The sequence below is a fragment of the Myotis brandtii genome, unplaced genomic scaffold (assembly GCF_000412655.1).
Source record: "Myotis brandtii unplaced genomic scaffold, ASM41265v1 scaffold179, whole genome shotgun sequence".
In the NCBI taxonomy this organism is placed as follows: domain Eukaryota; kingdom Metazoa; phylum Chordata; class Mammalia; order Chiroptera; family Vespertilionidae; genus Myotis; species Myotis brandtii.
In genome coordinates, this window is record NW_005356635.1 from 3,540,441 (window position 1) to 3,560,861 (window position 20,421).

At 40.5% G+C, this 20,421-nt stretch overlaps 2 protein-coding genes and 1 pseudogene across 5 annotated transcripts in view; 1 reads left to right on the forward strand and 2 right to left on the reverse strand.

Annotated features, from left to right (window-relative positions):
• The window catches only part of MED12L (mediator complex subunit 12-like), a 397,491-nt gene that overhangs the window by 160,292 nt on the left and 216,778 nt on the right, over window positions 1-20,421 (reverse strand). The gene's annotated exons all lie outside the window — the stretch shown is intronic.
• Window positions 1-20,421, forward strand: part of P2RY14 (purinergic receptor P2Y, G-protein coupled, 14) — a 98,540-nt gene that overhangs the window by 31,359 nt on the left and 46,760 nt on the right. Inside the window, exon 2 of the mRNA XM_014537430.1 lies at window positions 12,631-12,824. The gene's annotated coding sequence lies outside the window, so the exon portion shown is untranslated. The remainder of the gene's footprint in view (window positions 1-12,630; window positions 12,825-20,421) is intronic.
• On the reverse strand, window positions 2,322-2,763 carry LOC102260884 (annotated as a pseudogene).

Here is a 20,421-nt window from a genome sequence, read left to right on the forward strand (position 1 = left end):
CAGCCCCCAGCCACCCAAGCTCCCAGTGGAGGCTGGCTGGAAGCAGGTATCTGGGATTTATTTATCTTCTATAATTGAAACTTTGTTGCCTTTAGCGGAGGCCACAGCCGGCCAGGGCAGGCAGAAAGCTTGGCTTCCTCCATCACCGGGGCAACCAAGCCTCCTGCTTGCACCAGCTCCGTGGCTGCTGGCCGCCATCTTGGTTGGTTTATTTGCATATAATCGCTCTGATAGGCTGATTGGTGTGGCTTGGGGGGCATAGTGAAGGTATGGTAAATTTGCATGTTTCTCTTTTATTAGATTAGATACCTCCCTAGTCCTCTACCGCCATCTAGTGGTAAAATTCATGAAAGAGCAGAAGAAAAAGACTCCAAGCCCTTCCCCTTATCTTTCTTCAGCCATTTTTAGTGCTAATGTGTATACACACACACACACACACACACACGCAAACAGTCCTGGAGCTGCTTAGAAAAACATAAGATGCAAATGTTTGAAAAGAATAATTAAGACCTACAGAAAGTTATCTTACAAATATAAAGAAAAACACAACAAAAGCTAAAAAAACTTCCATACACATGAATTTAATGGGAGAAAATGCTACAAATATTGACTGCTCTTTCCTAATTTATATACATGAAAATATAAATTAAATATAATTTATCTATGGATTGAAAAGTATACAAAACCATTTATTAGTGTTGAAGAGGAGGAAATAAGACTGTATTGAAAGTTTTATTTATCAAGCAACTCATGGGATTCAAATGCCAACTTTTGTTTTGGATATTTTTAAGGTCTATATAAACCACAATAATGAGGTAAGAAATCATTTAAATGATAAAAATTGTGTATTGTGGCTTTTAGACCACATATCCTTTTTTGTCATTTGGAAACCGCGGATATGGAAATTCCTTCATAGGCAAACATTCTTTAATAAAAGTAAAGTGGCCAATTCCTCTTCGAATAATGCCAGAGAATATCCACTGGTTGCAGTCTGAGCAGCCTCCAAAGCCTCAACTCTCAGAAATGAGCCACGTGCTGATTAAATCAGCATAGCTTAGGAATAGGGTTTAGGTCACCAGATTTTTCAGAGCCTCCAAGTCTAAGTCTGGATTTAAATATTAGAAACAAAACTTCCCAGCTCTGACACATTCACATATACAAATACACAGACCAGCCCTAGCTGGTTTGGCTCAGTGGATAGAGCGTCAGCCAGCGGACTGAAGGGTCCCAGGTTTGAATCTGGTCAAGGGCACATGCTCGGGTTGCGGGCTCAATCCCCAGTAAGGGGAGGGGGGGCATGCCAGAGGCAACCAATCAATGATTGTCTCTCATAATTGATGTTTCTATATCTTTCTCTCTCTCCCTTCCTCTCTGAAATCAATAAAAATATATTTTAAAAAACAAAACAAAACAAAACATGCAGACCAGCACAGAGAATGTACAACCAGGGCTGGCGGATTCAGTACAAGTGTAACTCAGCCCTTAACCTAGTAACTATTTTAAATAGTCTTAAAAATCACTTCCTGTGCTTAATATTATTACTACTAGCCTAAACCAAATATCTTCAATAATATTGAAGTCATCTATCAATTACCAATTAATATCTATATGTATTTTTCAAAAAACCTGAGCTATATCATGTGTCTTCAAATTTTTGTTATTTTGTGCAGCTAGAGAAATACCACACAATGAAAGAATAGATAAATGTATAAGGAGATGGATATCAGGCAGAACATTTATTTTTTTTAGAAGTGTTAAATACTCTTTATTTGATATTATACAGAAACCACACTAAAATGCCTTTCATTCAGTAAAAGGCAACAGTTTAGATACAGGGAATTTTATTAAATTGGCATAGTTGGGACTAAAGAGATAAAATGGTCACTGCCAGCTTATCTGCAGCCCTTCCTTTTAACAGGCTAATGAACACAACCTGAAACACAAGCAAGTCTTGCAGGTCTAAGAGACAGTGAAGGGGTTTCCTCAGAATTTAAACATATTAACACAACCAGTCATCTAAATCTAAACGTAAGCCAATCTCCTACAGGTTTTGAGATGGCACTGGCCACCTCTGTGAAAAGTTGAACACTAGGAATCAAGTCCCACCATATTGTTAGAAGGGAGGACAGTGACAGCGCTTGCTGAACCAAAATTATCATCAAAGCTCAGAAAGCTGACCATATTCATTAAACCTCAAGCCAATCTTATTTAAATCAGGACTGCCCGAAAGAAATGCTCTATTAGCCATTCATGATCTGAATTCTGGTGTATGAGATCGATTTAAATATGGTACTCATAAAAAAAGTCATGAGACGTTTGTCATCAATAAGGCAGTGGCCAACTATTACTCATTAGTAGCTTTTTTGAGATAAGCTATCGAGTCTGCCCTTTCTGCACTCTTCTTAATGCCAGCAAAGATCATTTTTGTTCCAGGGATGTACTTCTTGGGATTCTCCAAATACTCCATCAGTGTAGCCTCACCCCAGGTGATACCTTTGTTCTTGTTGGCATCCGTGTAAGAAAATCCAGGGGCCTGACCTGTCTTTCACTCAGAGAGACCATGGAGGTTTGGCCCAGTCTTGTGCTTGTCTCCCTTTTCCACAGTATGACACTGGGCACACTTCTGAACAAAAATCTTCTTGCCCTTCTCAACATCACTCATTTTTAAATCGCTCGTTAGTAGCGCACGATACGGAGATCCCCACTCGCAAGCCGGACGTCCCGCTCTCTCAGGCAGAACATTTATGTACTATTTAAGCTTGGAGTCATCTGGGTCAGTGCTTCACAACACCATCAAGCCCAAAGCATCTTTTCTGAGCTGCATCAACATACTTTTAGTATGCTGATATAAAGCCACAGATAAAATCTACCTACACATACAGGCACAAGTGTGCACGTACACACGCACTCAGACCTCAGCTTGCACAGTAGCGTGTACTATAAAAATAACTGCAAAGCAGAAACTGTGCAAAGCAATCTTAATAATCAATTGTTCCATAACTTTAAAATTTTTGTCAAAATGTTAAAAATTTTCTTACTGCCTGTTATAAATGAAAAATAGCAAATTTATAGCATTGGAAACATTGAGAAGTGTTTTAATCCTTTGTAAAAAAGAAAACTTATTAAGAGCAGTGTGAACAGTGCTTGTCTTGCTGGTATTTAACTCTGGATACAGAGTGGGCATCTTTTCCTTTGCCTTGTAGAACTGTCGCACTCCTCTCTAACTCTGAAACAGCTTCCAACATTTTATCCTTTATCTCAGAAAATTCCTTTAATATGAAGTTCTTGCCAGCATCACTTTCTCTACACTCCCGGTGAGCTATTTCTTCTATAGATCTCTTTACCAGTGGTTTGAATTCTAGTTCCAGGGTTATCACTTTTCAGAAAGACAGGTGTGCAGGGACCAATCACCAACCAGCAGTGAAGGAAGTGACCTGACTGGTCACTGACTATGAGGCACATGTGTCATTTACACGGTGAACTTTGAACTAGAGAGCTAGCAGTGAAGTTTGTACTTGATGGAATTAATCAGATAATGCACTGTGGTAATTGACATTTGAGCCATGTTGCTGGGAGACTGGTATTATTTAACCAAATCATGGTAACTTAAATACATATATATCTGAACTATAAAATCAAGGCCTGCCTGCCTAGATATGTATGCATCTGAGCATAAAGATAATCATAACATAAGAAGAAATAGAAGGGAGAAATGGATAATAAAATAATATGTAATTTGATATCAGATCCATAAGAAAATAGTACTTGCTGATTAACGGCACTCAGATGCTTGCATTCTATTATTTAATTATGTGAATGCCACTTATATCATTACCATTGGCAATATGGCTCTCAAAAAATGAGAAACAGTTCTTGAGAAACATTGGTCAATGTATATTTGACCAGGCAAAAATATATATCTTTTGCACAGAAAAACAGAATTAAATGATGGGCTTAGATATTCATAATCAGGTTTTTCACCCATGGGAACATTTAATGGGCTACTTCTCTGAGAAGCACAGGACAAGTCTTCCCTGTGCAAGACTGCCTCAGACTTTCCCAAACATCTGGCATCCACCACATAGCGGGAGGAAACAATACTCCAGGTATGACAACAGCCCCTGGGGTTAGCACACTGAGAACTCGGATGCTGGTTCCTGAACCATCCGTAGTCAGAGAAAAGGACACACCCAAGGTTTCAAGCACTACAGAAACCCAAGCCTCTACATACAATAAGCCCTAAATAAATTTGCAGAGGGATACGATATTAATAAAAAATTAATAAAGCAAAAAATTTTATTTCCACATCTCCATAATCACAAAAGATTATTAAAAGAGTAAGTGATTTCTATAAAGTCTATATCCAAGCTTCATTAGATACCTGCTTTGAAGTTTAATATGTTCTCTGCAAATGCCATTTGAGAGACTGCCATACGTGCCCCACACATACCCCTAAAATTATGAGGTAAAAACAGGCAAGACAATAATGATGATCAAATCTTATGTAGTGCCTACCAGTCACTATCCTAAACATTTTAGCCCCCACAACAATCCTACGAAGTAGGTATCCTATTATTATTCCCATTTTACAGATGAGAAATCTGAAGAACACTAGCCAAGGAAGTGAAGTGATGGTGGCAGGTTAGGAAGCCCAGGGGTCCATGCTGTTGTACCTGAATTGCATCACTCTCTTCCCCACCCTATCCAAGGGGGCTCCTTACCCTGGAACTTAGTTAACAGCATCACCACCACCCAGGCACCTGAACTGGAAACCCAAGTCATTCTATGCACTCTCTTTCCCTCACCCACATTCACCAAACCCTGCCAATTTACCCTCAGAAATGGTGGACAAGCCAGGCCTCTGCCCCGCCTGGCCCTGCATCAGGCTGAGCTCAGATCCAGGGCTGGGCTGCGAGGTCTCATGGATGTGCAAGGATTTGAGAGTAGGGCAGAACGGACCCCCCTCTCGGTGTGTGCCAGGCTGAGAGAAGAAAATACACCAACTGCCATGATTTCAAACTGACAAAACTACTGCTTGAGGCCTTGACTTTTCTGCTCTTTCCCAGGCCCTCGCACACTCTTTTCTAGTACACTTAACACGGACTGGTTGTTCTCTAATGTTTACCGGGCACTCCCCATGCACCGAACACCGTGATCAGCACCCGACCTGGATCTGGACAAACCCCTGGGGAAACACCAGCCTCACGACAGAGGTGAAGAGTCGCATCCCTTTCCCAAGGCCACGCAGTTCAGAAAGAATGTTGCTGGGATCTGGACTCGGGCCATGTGGCTCCAGAGTTCAGATTATTTTCTTTCTAGTCTTGATTTTATTATTTCCATCTTTTAAATCTGTACTGTTGAAAGTATTATATATGGCTCCCTTTAACCCCATTGACCCCTTTTAGCCTGATCCTGCCCCACCAGAGCTCAGATTTTAACCACAGCTACATATTGAAAGGCAATGCATCCCTGAAGGTATCACTGATACTACCAAAAGACTTGCTAATTATTTATGTTACCAAATGCTATTAACACAAATAAGCCACAACAACACTACAGCTAAGGCTGGGCTTGAGGTAGAGAAGTCCTTAACCCAGTGGTTCTCAATCTTGGCTGCACATTAGAATCACCTGGGAATCTTTTTAAAATCCTGATTTCTGGGCCCCATCCTCCGGAAATTCTGTTTCTTTGTTATGGGGTGGGGGGCCCCATCCCATAACAAAGAAACAGAATTTCCGGAGGATGAGGCCCAGAAATCAGGATTTTAAAAAGATTCCCAGGTGATTCTAATGTGCAGCCAAGGTTGAGAACCACTGCCTTAACCAAAGGCTCAATAACTTCTTCATAAACATGGAAGATAATACAGTTAGGAGGACATTAAGTTAGGCCAATCAATCAAGCATATTTCATCGTTTCATTCCATAATTCATGATCAAAACCTGGATACATGTGAGAAAGAAAGTGCCCCTAAGCTGGCACCACCAGTAAACTGGGACAGTGTGGGCAAACCAGGACAACAGGGGGTTAGTTAAATGTCACCTCTAGGAAGTCAGAGATGCTCCTGAAAAGCTGATGAAGCCCCACCCTATGTGAGAATATGAGTTCCAATTTAGCCTTCCTGTCATGATTAAGTCACACGTAACCACGTGGCCTCATTCAGCACAGCTGTTCCCCGAATGGCCCCTTCAAGGACTAAAAACAGGAACCGGCCTTGTTGGTCCTTTGTTCTGATTATGCCAATTGGTCATCTTAAAACAACATAAAAATAACTCTGAACTCATGTTATTAACAAAAGATACATGAACAGCCACTATTCTAGACTCCAGGTATAAAAATTATGACTTAAAAATTAACCATAAAAAAATACACAAGTTCTCTACAGTATTAATTGCTTAAAATCACAAAGAATTTATTTGGCTGCCAGGAAAATTCAGTTGCCAAGCATAATCAGACAACCCTCACATATTCCGGAAGTACAGCCAAGTGTGCTTAGCTAATATCAGTTCGCTGGACAAAGACTGATTCTACATACTTTCAGGTGTGGCTTGCTCTTTGGGTTTTTAAAAAAAAGAACAACTGCATGAGGTCACCGCAGCACTTCCTCTGACTCCCTGTGAAGCTCCCTGAAGTCTCTACTCCACAAAACCGTCCTCCCACACAGCCCTGCAGCATGAACAAGCAGCATCTGTTTAGCAGAACAACTCTGAGAAAGTTTATCTAATGAGAATGAAGTAACTCTCTACATTTTTAAGTCTCATTCCAACTCAAGTTTCAGTGATTTCTCAAGGCTCATTTTTCTAACTTGTTCTAAAGATTTACTAAAAAGCTGGGCAGTTAAAGCACTAAGTAAGAAAACTGTCTTATAAAGCAGTGTGTTGTCCTCTAAGTCACCTGTCCTAAATTGAATCATTATGCAAGTCAGGGGTTCAGAAACGTATAAAAGGAGCTCAGAAGTGGGCAGATACCATCAATTAGACAATTTAGTGCCCCTGGGATAACACTACTGTATTTAAAAATATTCAGTCCTCATTCTCAGATTAATTCCATCATTTCACATATCTGTAACTACAGGAGCACACAGTTGGGGGATACTGTCTGCCTCTTCCATATATTGGTAACATATTCACTAAACAAACATTTCTGAGTGCCTGCTACGGTAGTGGGCACTGGGAACACCTCAGTAAGCCATCAAGCACAGCCACTGCCCATTCTAGGTGGGCACAATGTAAACACAGTCTATGTGGGAAGAATACTAATACCACCCAACGATTCAGGGACACTTCCGTAGAAGCGACTGTTGGGTGAAGCGAGTCTTGAGAACAGATAGAAGCAGAATGAAGATAACGAGAAATGATGTATTTCACCTTTCCTGCTTCCTCAGCATCTTTCCAAAAATCCACACAGAGAAGAGAAAATACGTGCACTGAAGTTTTTTGAAGTTTCTGCGTTTATAACGAAGTTCTCAGTTTCGAATCCCTGCCAATAACTTCAACTGAAATTCATTCCTTTTGATTCTTAAGGTTAAACCAAATTTTATAGTAGCAACACAGAAATCTGCTGGGACACTTCAACTAATTGGGTTAGGTATTCAACACATGACTCAACGTTAGTGCCTATGCCAAAGTGAGGTTCTGTAAGCTGTGTACAAAATACTGAAATATTGCGCAGATCAATTCATTTTATAAACTGTTACTCTGTCAATCCACCAGAAGGTGGAGCTAATGCACCAGACATTTGTATCCCCATTCTAATTCTCAGGGAAAGACAAGGCCACATTGCCTATGAATTCCTGTGCCTGTCACTCATCTCAAGAACTCAAAAAGCAAACAAAAAGGCATTTTTTTCAACATAGTGACTAATTATGTTTTAATGACATAATTCCTGCCACCACCTCCACTACCAAATCAGTCCACAAAGGCACATCTGCATTCAATGTGTTCCTGCCAGAATACACCTTATAAAGCACACTTGCAATTATTTTACTACAAGCTAAAACCACACACTGAATTAAGAGCTCTCCCTCATGGTACCTGGGATCTCCACATTCAACCGACCACCCATCTCTGCTGACTTTCCTCCCATCATGCCTTTGTTCACACCATTCTTTTAATCCCAGATTGACTTTCAACCCATTCTAGAAATAAAAGAGCCACACAGTGAGAACCACTTCAGATACCAGCACCTTCACAGATCCTGTTAGAGGGCAACTGGCCAACTCACTTCCTTTAAGTATCTCGGTACTTTCATAAAATGTTTATATTGGGCCTTATGTTAAAATCCTCTGTGTTTTTTTTTTATTCCAATATGTTTCCCAATGTCCAGTGGTCCTGCCTGCAGCTATGCACACACACACACACACACACACACACACATAACTTGCCGGCAAAACTTTTTTTAAAACGTTCTTTTTTTTCATGGCATGACCCAGTAAATAGATCCTATGGTTAAAATAAACTCTTTGAAATACAATATACAGATGATGTATTATAGAATTGTACACCTGAAACCTATATAATTGTCACCCCAATAAATTCAGTAAGAAAAAGAAAATGTTCAAACCTATCAAAATGCCCCATCAATAGGGGCTGATTAAATAACCACAAAGTCATGAAAAACTAACTAACAAGGTACAGGGCTAACATGGATAAGTCTGAGACAGCAAGTGGGGGCAAAGCAAAGTGCGCTTGTGTGTCTTACTGTCCAATAAAACAAAGGAGGAAATCTGTAACAAGGCAATGACAATACGGTTGGTTTGGTACTCACTTAAAAATGATTGGGGGTAAGGAACAAAACGAACCATTCACAGAACACCAGGAGGGAAGAGAGCCGCTGTAAGGGCAGTTGATGACAGGCTGGACGGAAACAGATTGGAAACAACAGCAGACATATTTGGGGATTACGTGTGCTAAACTCACTCTATTTGTAGTCCAAATACACAAGGGATGTTTATATATAACCAGCTTTATTCCTGACAAGGAGGCGTCTGGCCTGCAAGCAGTTCTGGAGAAAGGAAATGCGTGTCTGTGAGCACGTGTGGTGGGCTGGGTGGCAGTCACATCAGGGGTAGTGGACAGTTTTCAGGAAGATGAATCGTGTTGACATGCCACAGTGCTTTAGTCCAAGGGTTCCACAAAACAATACAGGATGCAGTAGAGGAAGCATAGAACTACTTAGCATAAATCAAAACATCACAGAAAAAAGAAAACACTGATTATTTCAGCTCTTTCCTTTTTGTTACTTTAGAATTACTGTCATTACTTTATTATTTATTGTTCAATAAAGCTGAGTTGTGTTGTTAAAGGAAGCATCTAATTTTAAAAATACATGAAAATACCAATAAACAGTGCAAAATATTTTTACAAACATTAATAAGATACTTATTTCTAATTCAAATAGAGAAAAAATGTGTACAAGCTAATTTCGTATTTTAGCATATCTACAAAATGCCCAGCATAAACCCTGAGGAAGTATGAAAGGGTGGCAGGCAGATTTTAAATCCTGCACTGAAATATGTGAGTCATTCACAAATAAGTCTACCCATGTCCCACAGAGTGGGACAGCAGGGACCAGTTCTCAAAATCCAGGTGACAAAGTGAGGTCCATAAAAAAAGGAAGATTCCGCCCCTGAGACTTTCCTGCTAAGAGGGATTAACAGCAGACATTGTGAAAACCGATTTATATCATTCACTGACATCAAGTGGGGACAAAAACCATAAAAGAAGATAGTCAGAAATGTAAATCTAAATGCCTCAGAGGAAATCAGGCATCATTGTTTTTGTTGCATATTCTTCCTTTGATATTCTTCCTTCCTCCTTGGGTCTCATCTAATCTGTAGCTGCTCTAGCCTTACTCTCTCTAGGTCTCTCTATGAACCTCGGTTCTCATTCGTACTACCCTGCTAATACTCTAATCATCAAAGTTTCTGTCTTACAGCACAGGGTCCATGGCTATCTGAAGCTATGGCAGTAGCAGTGAGGTGAATAAAACAAGCTGGGTAGTAGGGCATTTACGTAGAAGATAAAAGTTCCTCCACGTGTTTGTTATAAGATCAAAGGTTCCAAAACAGGAAGGCAGGGTGTTCACACCTGGCCACATTTCTGAATTATCTAGACACTTTTGAAAACATAGATTCCTGAGCCAAAAACACAAGGACTGGTTCAGTTCATTTGAAGTAGGGTGTTTGTGCATTTTTAAAGCTTCCCAGGTGATGCTGATGGCCAGTGAGGCACATAAACAATGACCTAAAAGAGTCAGAGAACTGCTCCAGAGTCCTCAGGGGAGCACAAGGCAAGGGGACCATCCAGAGGCCCCAGGGCAAGATGCAGGACTCCATCAGGTTTTGTTTTGGCCTACAAACCTTTGGGAGTTCATGAATTTGAAAAGTCTCTGATTTAGAGACCCACATGCAAAATCAGAGCACTTCCCCAGGAGCTGTTCGGCCAAGGTCTGAATCCCAGCTCCAGGGGCTGGGGGGCCTAACCTCACATCTCTGCACCTCAGTTTCCTCAACTAGTAATAAAAATGTGGGGGAGGAGATAGTAGTGAAACCCACCCAGCTCATGCAGTTGTTGTGCAAACTCGATGAGTTAAAGCATATAAAGTATTTACAACGACCAAACCCATGCAGCATGCAGGTTCTGATTACACTCGGATGTGGTTCGGCCACAGAGGAGGGAACACTGGATGCTGAAAAGCTCTCGCTGAGTGGCAGCCGATACCCGAGTGGGCCATGTGCTCTCTATTTCTCCACAATTCCTCATCCCCTGAAGGCCTTACCCAGGGCCTACTTCACCTGTCTGGACCACCTGCCATCAGGTGACCACCTTTAGGACTATCCTTTTGGCCTGGATTTTGCAACTCCTACTCCAGTGATGGCGAACCTATGACACGCGTGTCAGAGGTGACACGTGAACTCATTATTTTGGTTGATTTTTCTTTGTTAAATGGCATTTAAATATATAAAATAAATATCAAAAATATAAGTCTTTGTTTTACTATGGTTGCAAATATCAAAAAATTTCTATGTGACACGGCACCAGAGTTAAGTTAGGGTTTTTCACAATGCTGACACACCGAGCTCAAAAGGTTCGCCATCACTGTCCTACTCCCAAGTGGAAAACAACAGCTCCAGTGAAGAAATGGTAACTCCTGCCCCATACTCAGTAGCAGGCAGGGAGTGCCCCATGGAGAAGGCAAGAAGCACCAGCGAGCGTGGGGATGACTACTGGGTGTTTCTGAGACCATCAGAATAAATAGCGTCTCCTACTACAAATCATGCAAGCCTTGAGAGCTGCAACTGGCACTGCCAAATCCTCCATTTAATCAGCAATGTTTACATCTGAAGGACTCTGCAGTGTGTCCTGGCAATAACCAGGCCCTGATGCTTGTTCTTCCATCTGTCTGTCTACCTGCCAGATCTCACTGCAGCTGAAACCAGCAAGCCTCAGAATGCACACTAGTGTTCCCAACACCTTTAGTCAAAGCAGCAGTGTGGACCATATGGGCCCTCCAGCAAAGCCAAGTAGGGAACCTCCCTAAATCAGCTATGGGTCCCTCGGGGCCTCTGCTGAGTCTGTTCAATGGATCGACAATGACTATTAGGTTTGTATGTGAGACATAACATAAGAAAATGCACTTCCTAAGGGAAGAGACTGGGTCGGATTTAGTCGCACCTACACCTCCAGGGTCTGGAACACCGCCTACCACAGAAGGTACACACAAGGATCTAGAACACCAGCGGCAATCTCATAAGCAGAGAATAAATACTTTTGATTATTGTAACTGTAATTGTGTATATTATGTTTTTAAATTGAATGGGAACTATACAAGTTCACTGTTAGCCCAGAATTTGGCAAAGGAACAATCTGAGGGAACACACCTGAAGTACAGGAACCTCATGAAGAGCTTCTCAGAGCAGTTTGCTTTCTTTCTTATCTGGTTCTTATCTGGCTCTGAGTCACACACACTGATTTGGCCTTTTAAGCCAAAATTCAATTATTCCATGGAAAAGACAGGGCACGCTCTGCAGGGCATCACAGTTCTATCACAGGACTTGAAAGGAACTAATAATGTGAAGGTGTCCTGCTTCTCACTTCAAAACAATAACATCAGCAGCACAAATTTAGCAAGATTAACACATGATGAGTCTATCTGAAGTCCTACTCATGATCTATTTGTCAGAAATGCTCAAATTAATGTGGAAGAAAAACAACAGCAGCACCTTTTATCTAACAGATGTGGTCACTGGTGTCAAAATGTTTCTTTACCCAAACACTAATTTCACATTTCCAGGTAACCCCGATTACCACCCATTTGTGGATATGCTAGGTTGTATGACTGTTGATGGTTTCCTCTAGGAGGGTGTTTCTGAGAGAACCACACCTCATCTCCCTCAGTTCTCACCATCAGTGCTCCATCTCCTACCGCATGAATTTGGCAATGCAAAGTTTAAAAAGAAAACATATTTAAATGGTTGCCTGGTAGTTTATTTGCCAGATGATGCAAAGAGGTGAAAAAAGTAGTAGAAAATGTCAGGAAGGAACTGGATCACTGAGGGAAGAAACTAGCACAGAGGCTGCCTGACACCACAGGGACCCTAACATCTCTTTTCCTTCTTGTTTCCATGTCCAGCGGAGAGTAAGCTATAATTGGCCAAGTCAGCGGTGACACTCAACCTATTATCTCGTGGTTTCTGACAAGTTCCTGGTTTTCATCTGCTCTTGAAGAAAAACAAGAACTCTGTGTGTAACAGTCTTAATTGGGAGCTCACAGTGAGACATTCTGAAATGAGAGCTGCCCACTTGCAGAGGAAGCTCTAGAGGCAGGTAAGGAAACAGCGTCTCTATGGAGAACCTGAGTGTGTGTGCATGGGCAAGAGTAACTCCGTGGAAACCTGAGTGTGTGTGCGTGGGAAACAGCTCTTCCGAGGAGAACCTGAGTGTGTGTGCATGTTGCATGAGGACGGAATAGGAGATGTCAGAATTGGGCAGCAACAATGCCAAGTAACACTGGACTGTCCCCATTTTCTCGCTTTTTGTTTGAGAACTGTAATTGGTGTTTATTGTAATACATTTGCTCATGTTGATTCTGGGATCCAAATCGGAAATTTTATCAGTGATGATTATTATTTCCAGAAAAATATATCTGTGATGAGGAGATAGCAAAGAACATGCTTAAGGTATTCACCCAGTACAAACATTTCAAATACTTGTAAGTGCATGTCAAAATTGCCTCTAAAAGCGACAGTTAATTATTACAATAATATTCATGAATCCATTTTTGTTTGCAATTGCAAGTGTGCAAAGATACACAGTTAGTAGCTATTTCTACATATACTTATACAGGTAAAAAGCTTTTTATCTTTGTTGTTATTGGGATAAATTAACCCTTTAATTATCTAATAAGATATTTATTTTCCTTTTAAAGGAATGATAAGCTACAAAAACATCTATCCTATGCATAGCAAACATTTGAGTTCATGTTACTTATTGTGGTCTATGACTAGTCAACTCCATTATTTAAAATACTTTAAACATTATAAATTTAAATTGTACACAGGGGAAATGGGACATATCCACACTGTCAGCATATTCAACCAATCTCATGCAATACATTTAGTCCAGAAATATATTTTTAAAAAATATATTTTTATTGATTTCAGAGAGGAAGGGAGAAGGAGAGAGAGAGATGGAAACATCAATGATGAGAGAGAATTATTGATCAGCTGCTGCTTGCACGCCCCCTACTGGGCTTCAAGCCAGCAACCTGGGTCAAACATTGGCATGTACTGGGTAGAGCTGCTATGTCTCCTGAAATTGGTAGAGTGGCCATATGTACAAGGTGTCCTGTAGGGCCCAGAGGCTCAGCCTCCCCAGTCACCTGAGCTGGGCATTCTAGGTGCACCCCTATATGGTCTGTGTGCAGTCTTGATGCAGTTGAGCCATGAGTGCTGTCGGTATCACTGGAAGGAATTGACCTCCAGGCCATTTGGCTGAGGATGAGGTGCAACTACAGTGGAAGAGCTGCTTTGCAGAAGATATCATTATGAAGCAGGACTTGCTTCAGTGGGACTTTGGAGGTCACTGACTCTACCCATTAAGTATGTCACTTGTGGATGTGTAGAGTTGTAACCTGGTATGGTTTGAAGATGTCCACCAGGAAAGAACATTTAGAAGAAAAAATAAAAATTTTTCCCAGGAGATGCAAAGTCAACCACTGCCTGGGACCACCCGACAGGAGCTACTGAATAATCTCCAGATGACTGCTACTTGTATTGGGCTTGGAAGTGCCCAGGTGAGGCCAAGCTGTGAAGCAAGGAAGGTTAGTTAGTGCCAGATCTTGGGCTTCTTATTCATAGGTATGGGGCACACTGACACCAGCTGCTGCTTATTTTAGAGATTTTAGCAAAGTCTGAAGCCTGAACCATGACAGGCCATTCATATGGAAAAGCTACTGCAAAGAGCTTGGGTGTGGATTCAAGTTGGAAGGGGCAGGGTTGCAGGGAATCACCAGGACAGAGTGAACACTGAGAGTCAGGCTGAAGAAAACTCAGATATGGCTGCTAGTCAGCTCTATGACAGAGGAGGTCCCAACTCAGGAACAATGAGCCCTGCAAGCACCCCCATCTGGGAGAAAGCCAACCTCGAGTTCCTGCCCCAATGCCAGACAATCCAGTTCCTCCACATATACCCCTGGAACCCCCAAAGCTGTTGCTCAGCTCTGGTGCTCAGAGGGAGCGAGTTCATATAAGTTCTTTAAGAGGAATTGCCTGGGTCTCCGGCAGCCTCTGTGTCTCTCAGCCACAACCCCCCTGGTTTTTACAGCCCAAAGTTACAGGGACTTCTCTTCTCAGCTCTGGAACCCTGGTCTGGGGGTCTCATGTGGGGCTGGAACCCCTTGCTTCTCAAAGGAGGATTCTACAACCAAGATATCCCTCCTGATTAAAAAAACGCCATACGTGGGTGTCGAACCAGCCCGTTCTATGACTCCGCCACTCCCTACCAGTCACGATGTACTTTCTTCTTTACTTCTGTAGTTGTAGGGCTTCCATTCAGCCAGATTTCAGGTGGTTCTGAGTGACAGTTGTTCTGCATTTTAGTTGTAATTTTGATGCAGTTGTGGGAGGCAGCGAGTACCAGTGTTTACCTATGCCACCATCTTGGTTCTACCCCATTATGATTTTCTTAATAAAATTTCCTCTACTTTAGCTTACTTTGTTTCAAGAATACTGTATATAATCCATACAAAATATGTGTTACTTGACCATTAATATTAATGGCAATGCTTCTAGTCAACAGTAGGCATATAATAGTTAAATTTTGGGGGGTTCAAAAGATATACCTGGATTTTCAACTACACAGGATTTGGTGCCCCTAATCCCTGTGTTGTTCAAGGGTCAACTGTATACACATCGGTGTGGTCACTTGGAAGAAGAATCTGATTTTCAATGTTCCAGGATCACATGCTTATTTTATCATGTCATTGGACTATAGGAATGGTTCACACAGGCAGACTTGAAAAGTGCCAACTTTTCTTTTATTGTGGCAGAGAGATACCTGACTGGAAAGCAGGACTCACCTATTGCTTAGAGCAGGGGTGGGGAATCTCTGCTAAGAGGTTTCTCTGTCTAGGGCAGCAGTTCTCAACCTGTGGGTCGAGACCCCTTTGGGGATCGAACGACCCTTTCACAGGGATCACCTAAGATCATCAGGAAACACATATATAATTACATATTGTTTTTGTTATTAATCACTATGCTTTAATTATGTTCAATTTGTAACAATGAAATTGGGGGTCACCACAACATGAAGAACTGTATTAAAGGGTTGCGGCATTAGGAAGGTTGAGAACCACTGGTCTAGGGCCATTTAGATATTTATGACATAATTCATGGGCCCGACACAATTATCAACTTAAAAATTAGCCTGCTCTCCCATACTGCTGACAGTATTGGAATAAATGCTCATATGATTACAAAAAAAATAGCCTGCTATAATTGGTCAAACATTTAATTAACTCACCCCTAATGTCTTGGCAGGGCCAGACCAAATGATTTTGCAGGTCTTATAAGGCCTGTGGGCCAGACATTTCCCGCCCCCCCTCCCCAACACAACCACCACTGGCTTAGAGGACCTTCCAGTGGTCCAGCCCTGAAGTAAAAGGTTGGTAGGTGAGCTCACAAGGGGCTTTATCTAAGGAACATTTCCATCCTACTACAGAGGATGAATGAAACATCATTCTTATTCTAGAGGTATCTCAGTCATACATTCTTTCAGCAAATGCTGATTGCTCACCACATGGAGGCCATGATTCTAGATGCTAGGGATACTCTGTGTGCCGCAGCACCTAGATTTCATGAAGATTTCATTCTAATACACAAAGACAGAACTTTACACCTTCACTCTTTCTTCTCTAGGAAATGACACTTATAACACAATCTCTGGGCATATTGTAACCTAACAAGTGACATTTCTATTTTCTTTATAGAAATTTGAAAGGGATCCTACTCTCATCAGAAGTCAACCACTATTTACTGATTTGACACAAATTCTTGACCAAACCCTGAGAACTCCGCATGTACTGACAAAAATGGAATATATAAAACAATATTAGAATCAGTTGAGTGTCTTTGGGGTTAGCTGTAGTGTTTAATACTCTCTCTTTCCTGTCCCCTGAAAATTCCTGTCTGCTTCAGCACAAGGATCTCACTGCCTCTTTCCCTATTATAAATATCTCTGCAAGAACCACCTTTATAGAAGTGAAAAAAGGAAGAGAAAGGCTATGGTATGAGATGAAAATAAAACCCAGGACTCCGGTTAAGTATCCCTGCTATCACTAAGTCTATGAAGAGTTTGAATACTGAAGCAGTCAGTCCTCATCACCAGTGCCACCTAGGAAAGTCATTTTTCAGCTCCCTGTCCCACAAAAAACAGACTATACAAATTATTTTCAGAAAAGAATAAGTATCTCCTTAAAATAATTTATTTTAACTTAAAGTTTTTAACTTAATATATAATGTAAACTTTTTGTCTAATCATTGGGTATTATACCAAGACTTTCTGAGTGTTGGTCTGCTGATTAGTTATGTACTAATTTTCCTTCATAAACCATAAATTTACCATATTGCCAGTCATGTCCAGTTTGTTAGTCTAGTCAAAGTGGTATGAGAAATTGTAAATACTTGAGAGGCCACATGAGTAAAAATAACGCAGACCTAGACCTAGACTATTAAATCCTCAAAAGAACCAACTGTGTCCCAGCCTAGTAAGGAAATGGCACAGTGAAGTTTCTCCACAAATGTTTTATGGACGAATAGCAAAACAAAGGATCTTAACACACTAAATATGTCATGGAAAGAGCAACCTGCCTCACTATTTTTATCTAAATCCACTCCTATCCCACCTAACAAAATGTTTAGGCCATGATATCACTAACAATCGAACCTTACTAGTAACGTACAGGGCCAAGTAATATAGCATTGTAACAAAGAACAAAGGGCATGAATTCTTTTTAAAAAAATATTTATTGTTGAAAGTATTACATATGTTCCCTTATTTCCCCCACTAATCCCATCACTTCCTACCCACCAACCCTTCCTTGCCTTCCCTCTGAGACTCCCCATTCTGTTCTATGCTTCTATGTCTCGGATCTATTTTGTTCATAGGTTTGTTTTGATCATTACATTCCACATATGAGTGAGATTATGTGATACTTGTCTTTCTCTGACTGGCTTATTTCACTTAGTAGCATCACACTCTCCAGGTCCGTCCATGCTGTCTCAAAGAGTAAGAGATCATTTTTATTTACTGCGGCACTTATCTACTGATGGGCACTTAGCCATTGTAAATTGTGCTGCTATGAACATAAGGGTGCATACATTCTTTCTGATTGGTGTTTTAGGTTTCTTAGGATATATTCCAGAAGTGGAATCACTGGATCAAATTGCATTTCCAAATTTAATTTTCTGAGGAAACTCCATACTGTTTTCAATAATGGCTACACCAGTCTGCATTCCCACCAGCAGTGTACTAGGGTTCCCTTTTATCCACACCCTCGCCAGCACTTGTCACTTGTTGATTTGTTGATGGGAGCCAGTCTGGCAGGTGTGAGGTGATACCACATTGCTGTTTTAATTTACATCTCTCTGATGATCAGTGAATTTGTGGATTTTTTTATATTTCTCTTGGCCATCTGTATATCCCCTTGGAGAAGTGTCTATTTAGACTTTTGTCCATTTTTAAATTGGATTGTTTGTCTTTTGTTAAGTTGTATGAATTCCCTATATATTTTGGATATTAACACTTTATCAGATGCATCATTGCCAAGTATATCCTCCCATACAGTGGGTTTCCTTTTCATTTTGTTGATGGTTTCTTTTGCTGTACAGAAGCTTTTATTTTGATGTAGTCACATGTGCTTATTTTCTCCTTAGTTTCCTTTGCCCTAGGACAGTGGTTGGCAAACTGCGGCTCGCGAGCCACATGCGGCTCTTTGGCCCCTTGAGTGTGGTTCTTCCACAAAATACCGACTTCTGCGCATGGGCCACAAAGTTTCAATCGCACTGTACATGCACGCCCGCACGTGGTATTTTGTGGAAGAGCCACACTCAAGGGGCCAAAGAGCCACATGTGGCTTGCGAGCCGCAGTTTGCCAACCACTGCCCTAGGAGATGTATTGGTAAACATATTGCTAGGAGAGATGTCAGATATGTTGCTGCCTATGGTTTCTTATAGGATTTTTATGGTTTCTTGACTTACATTTAAGTCTTTTATCCATTTTGAGTTTATTTTTGTATCTGGTGAAAATTAGTGGTCTAGTTTTATTTTTTTGCATGTATCTATCATATTTTCCCAACACTATTTATTGAAGAGACTGCCTTTACTCCATTGTATGTTCTTGCCTCCTTTGTCAAATATTAATTGAGCATAATGGCTTGGGTTAATTTCTGAGGTCTCTGTTCAGTTCCATTGATCTAAATGCCTGTTCTTGTGCCAGTACCAGGCTGTTTTGATTACGGTGGCTTTGTAGTATAACTATATACGTTATTGTGATCCCTCCAACTGTATATTCTTCTTTCTCAAGATTGCTAAGGCTATTTGGGATCTTTTTTGGTTCCATAGAAATTTTTAGAGTGTTTATTCTAGATATGTGAAATATGCTGTTGGTATTTTAATGGGAATTGCATTGAATCTGTAGATTGATTTGGAAAGTGTGGACATTTTAATGATGTTAATTCTAGCAATCCATGAACATGGTATATTCTTACACTTGTTTATATCTTCTCTTTTTTCAACGTCCTGTAGTTTTCCAAGTACAAGTCTTTTACCTCTTTGGTTAAGATTATTCCTAACTATCTTAAATTTTTTTTTTGTTACAATGGTAAATGGGATTGTTTATTTAGTTTCTCTTTCTGAGAATTTATTATTGGTGTGTAAAAAAGCCATCCAGACTCCAGCTTTTGTTTGCTGGGATCTTTTTTGATTACTGCTTCTATTTCATCAGTTGTTATTGGCCTATTCCCCTTTTTTTCTGATTCTTTCTGATTCAGTTTTGGGAGATCGTATTTTTCTAGGAATTTGTCCATTTCATCCAAATTGTTCAGCTTGTTGGCATATAGTTGTTCAAAGTATTTTTTTAAAATTCTTTCTATTTCCATAATGTCAGTGGTTACTTCTCCACCTTCATTTCTGATTTTATTTCGTTGGGTCCTCTCTGTTTCCTGATGACTATAGCTAATGGTTCATCAATCTTGTTTATCCTTTCAAAGACCAGCTCTTGGTGATGTCATTGATTTTTTTGTACTGTATTTTTAGTCTCTATGTGATTTATTTCTGTTCTAACCTTTATTATTTCCTTCCTTCTACTTACTCTGGGCTTTTCTTTTTGTTCTCTTTCTAGTTCTTCAAGTGGTAGGGTTAAATAGTTTATGATTAAATTTTGAAGTAGGCCTGTAGTGCTATGAGCTTCCCTCTAAGGACTGCATTTCCTGTGTCCCATAGGGTTTGGATTGTTGTGTTTTCATTGTCATTTTGGGTTGTTGTGTGTTCACCTTCATTTGTTTCCAGGAAATTTTTTATTTCTTTCTGGATCTCATTGGTAACCCATTCATGATTTAATAACATGCTATTAAGCCTCCATGTGTTTGAATGTTTTGCGGTGTTTTTACTGTACTTAAAATTCCACTGTGATCTGAGAAGATGCTTGATATGATTTGAATCTTCTTGAACTTGTAGATACTTGTTTTGTGTCCTAACATGTGATCTATCATTGTGAATGACCCAATGCAAGTGAAAAAAATGTACATTCTGCAGTTCTGGGGTGAAATGTTCTATAAATGGCAATTAAATCCATCTGATCTAGTGTGTCCTTTACAGTCACTTTTTCCTTGTTAAGTTTTTGTCTGGAAGATCTATCCAGTGAAGT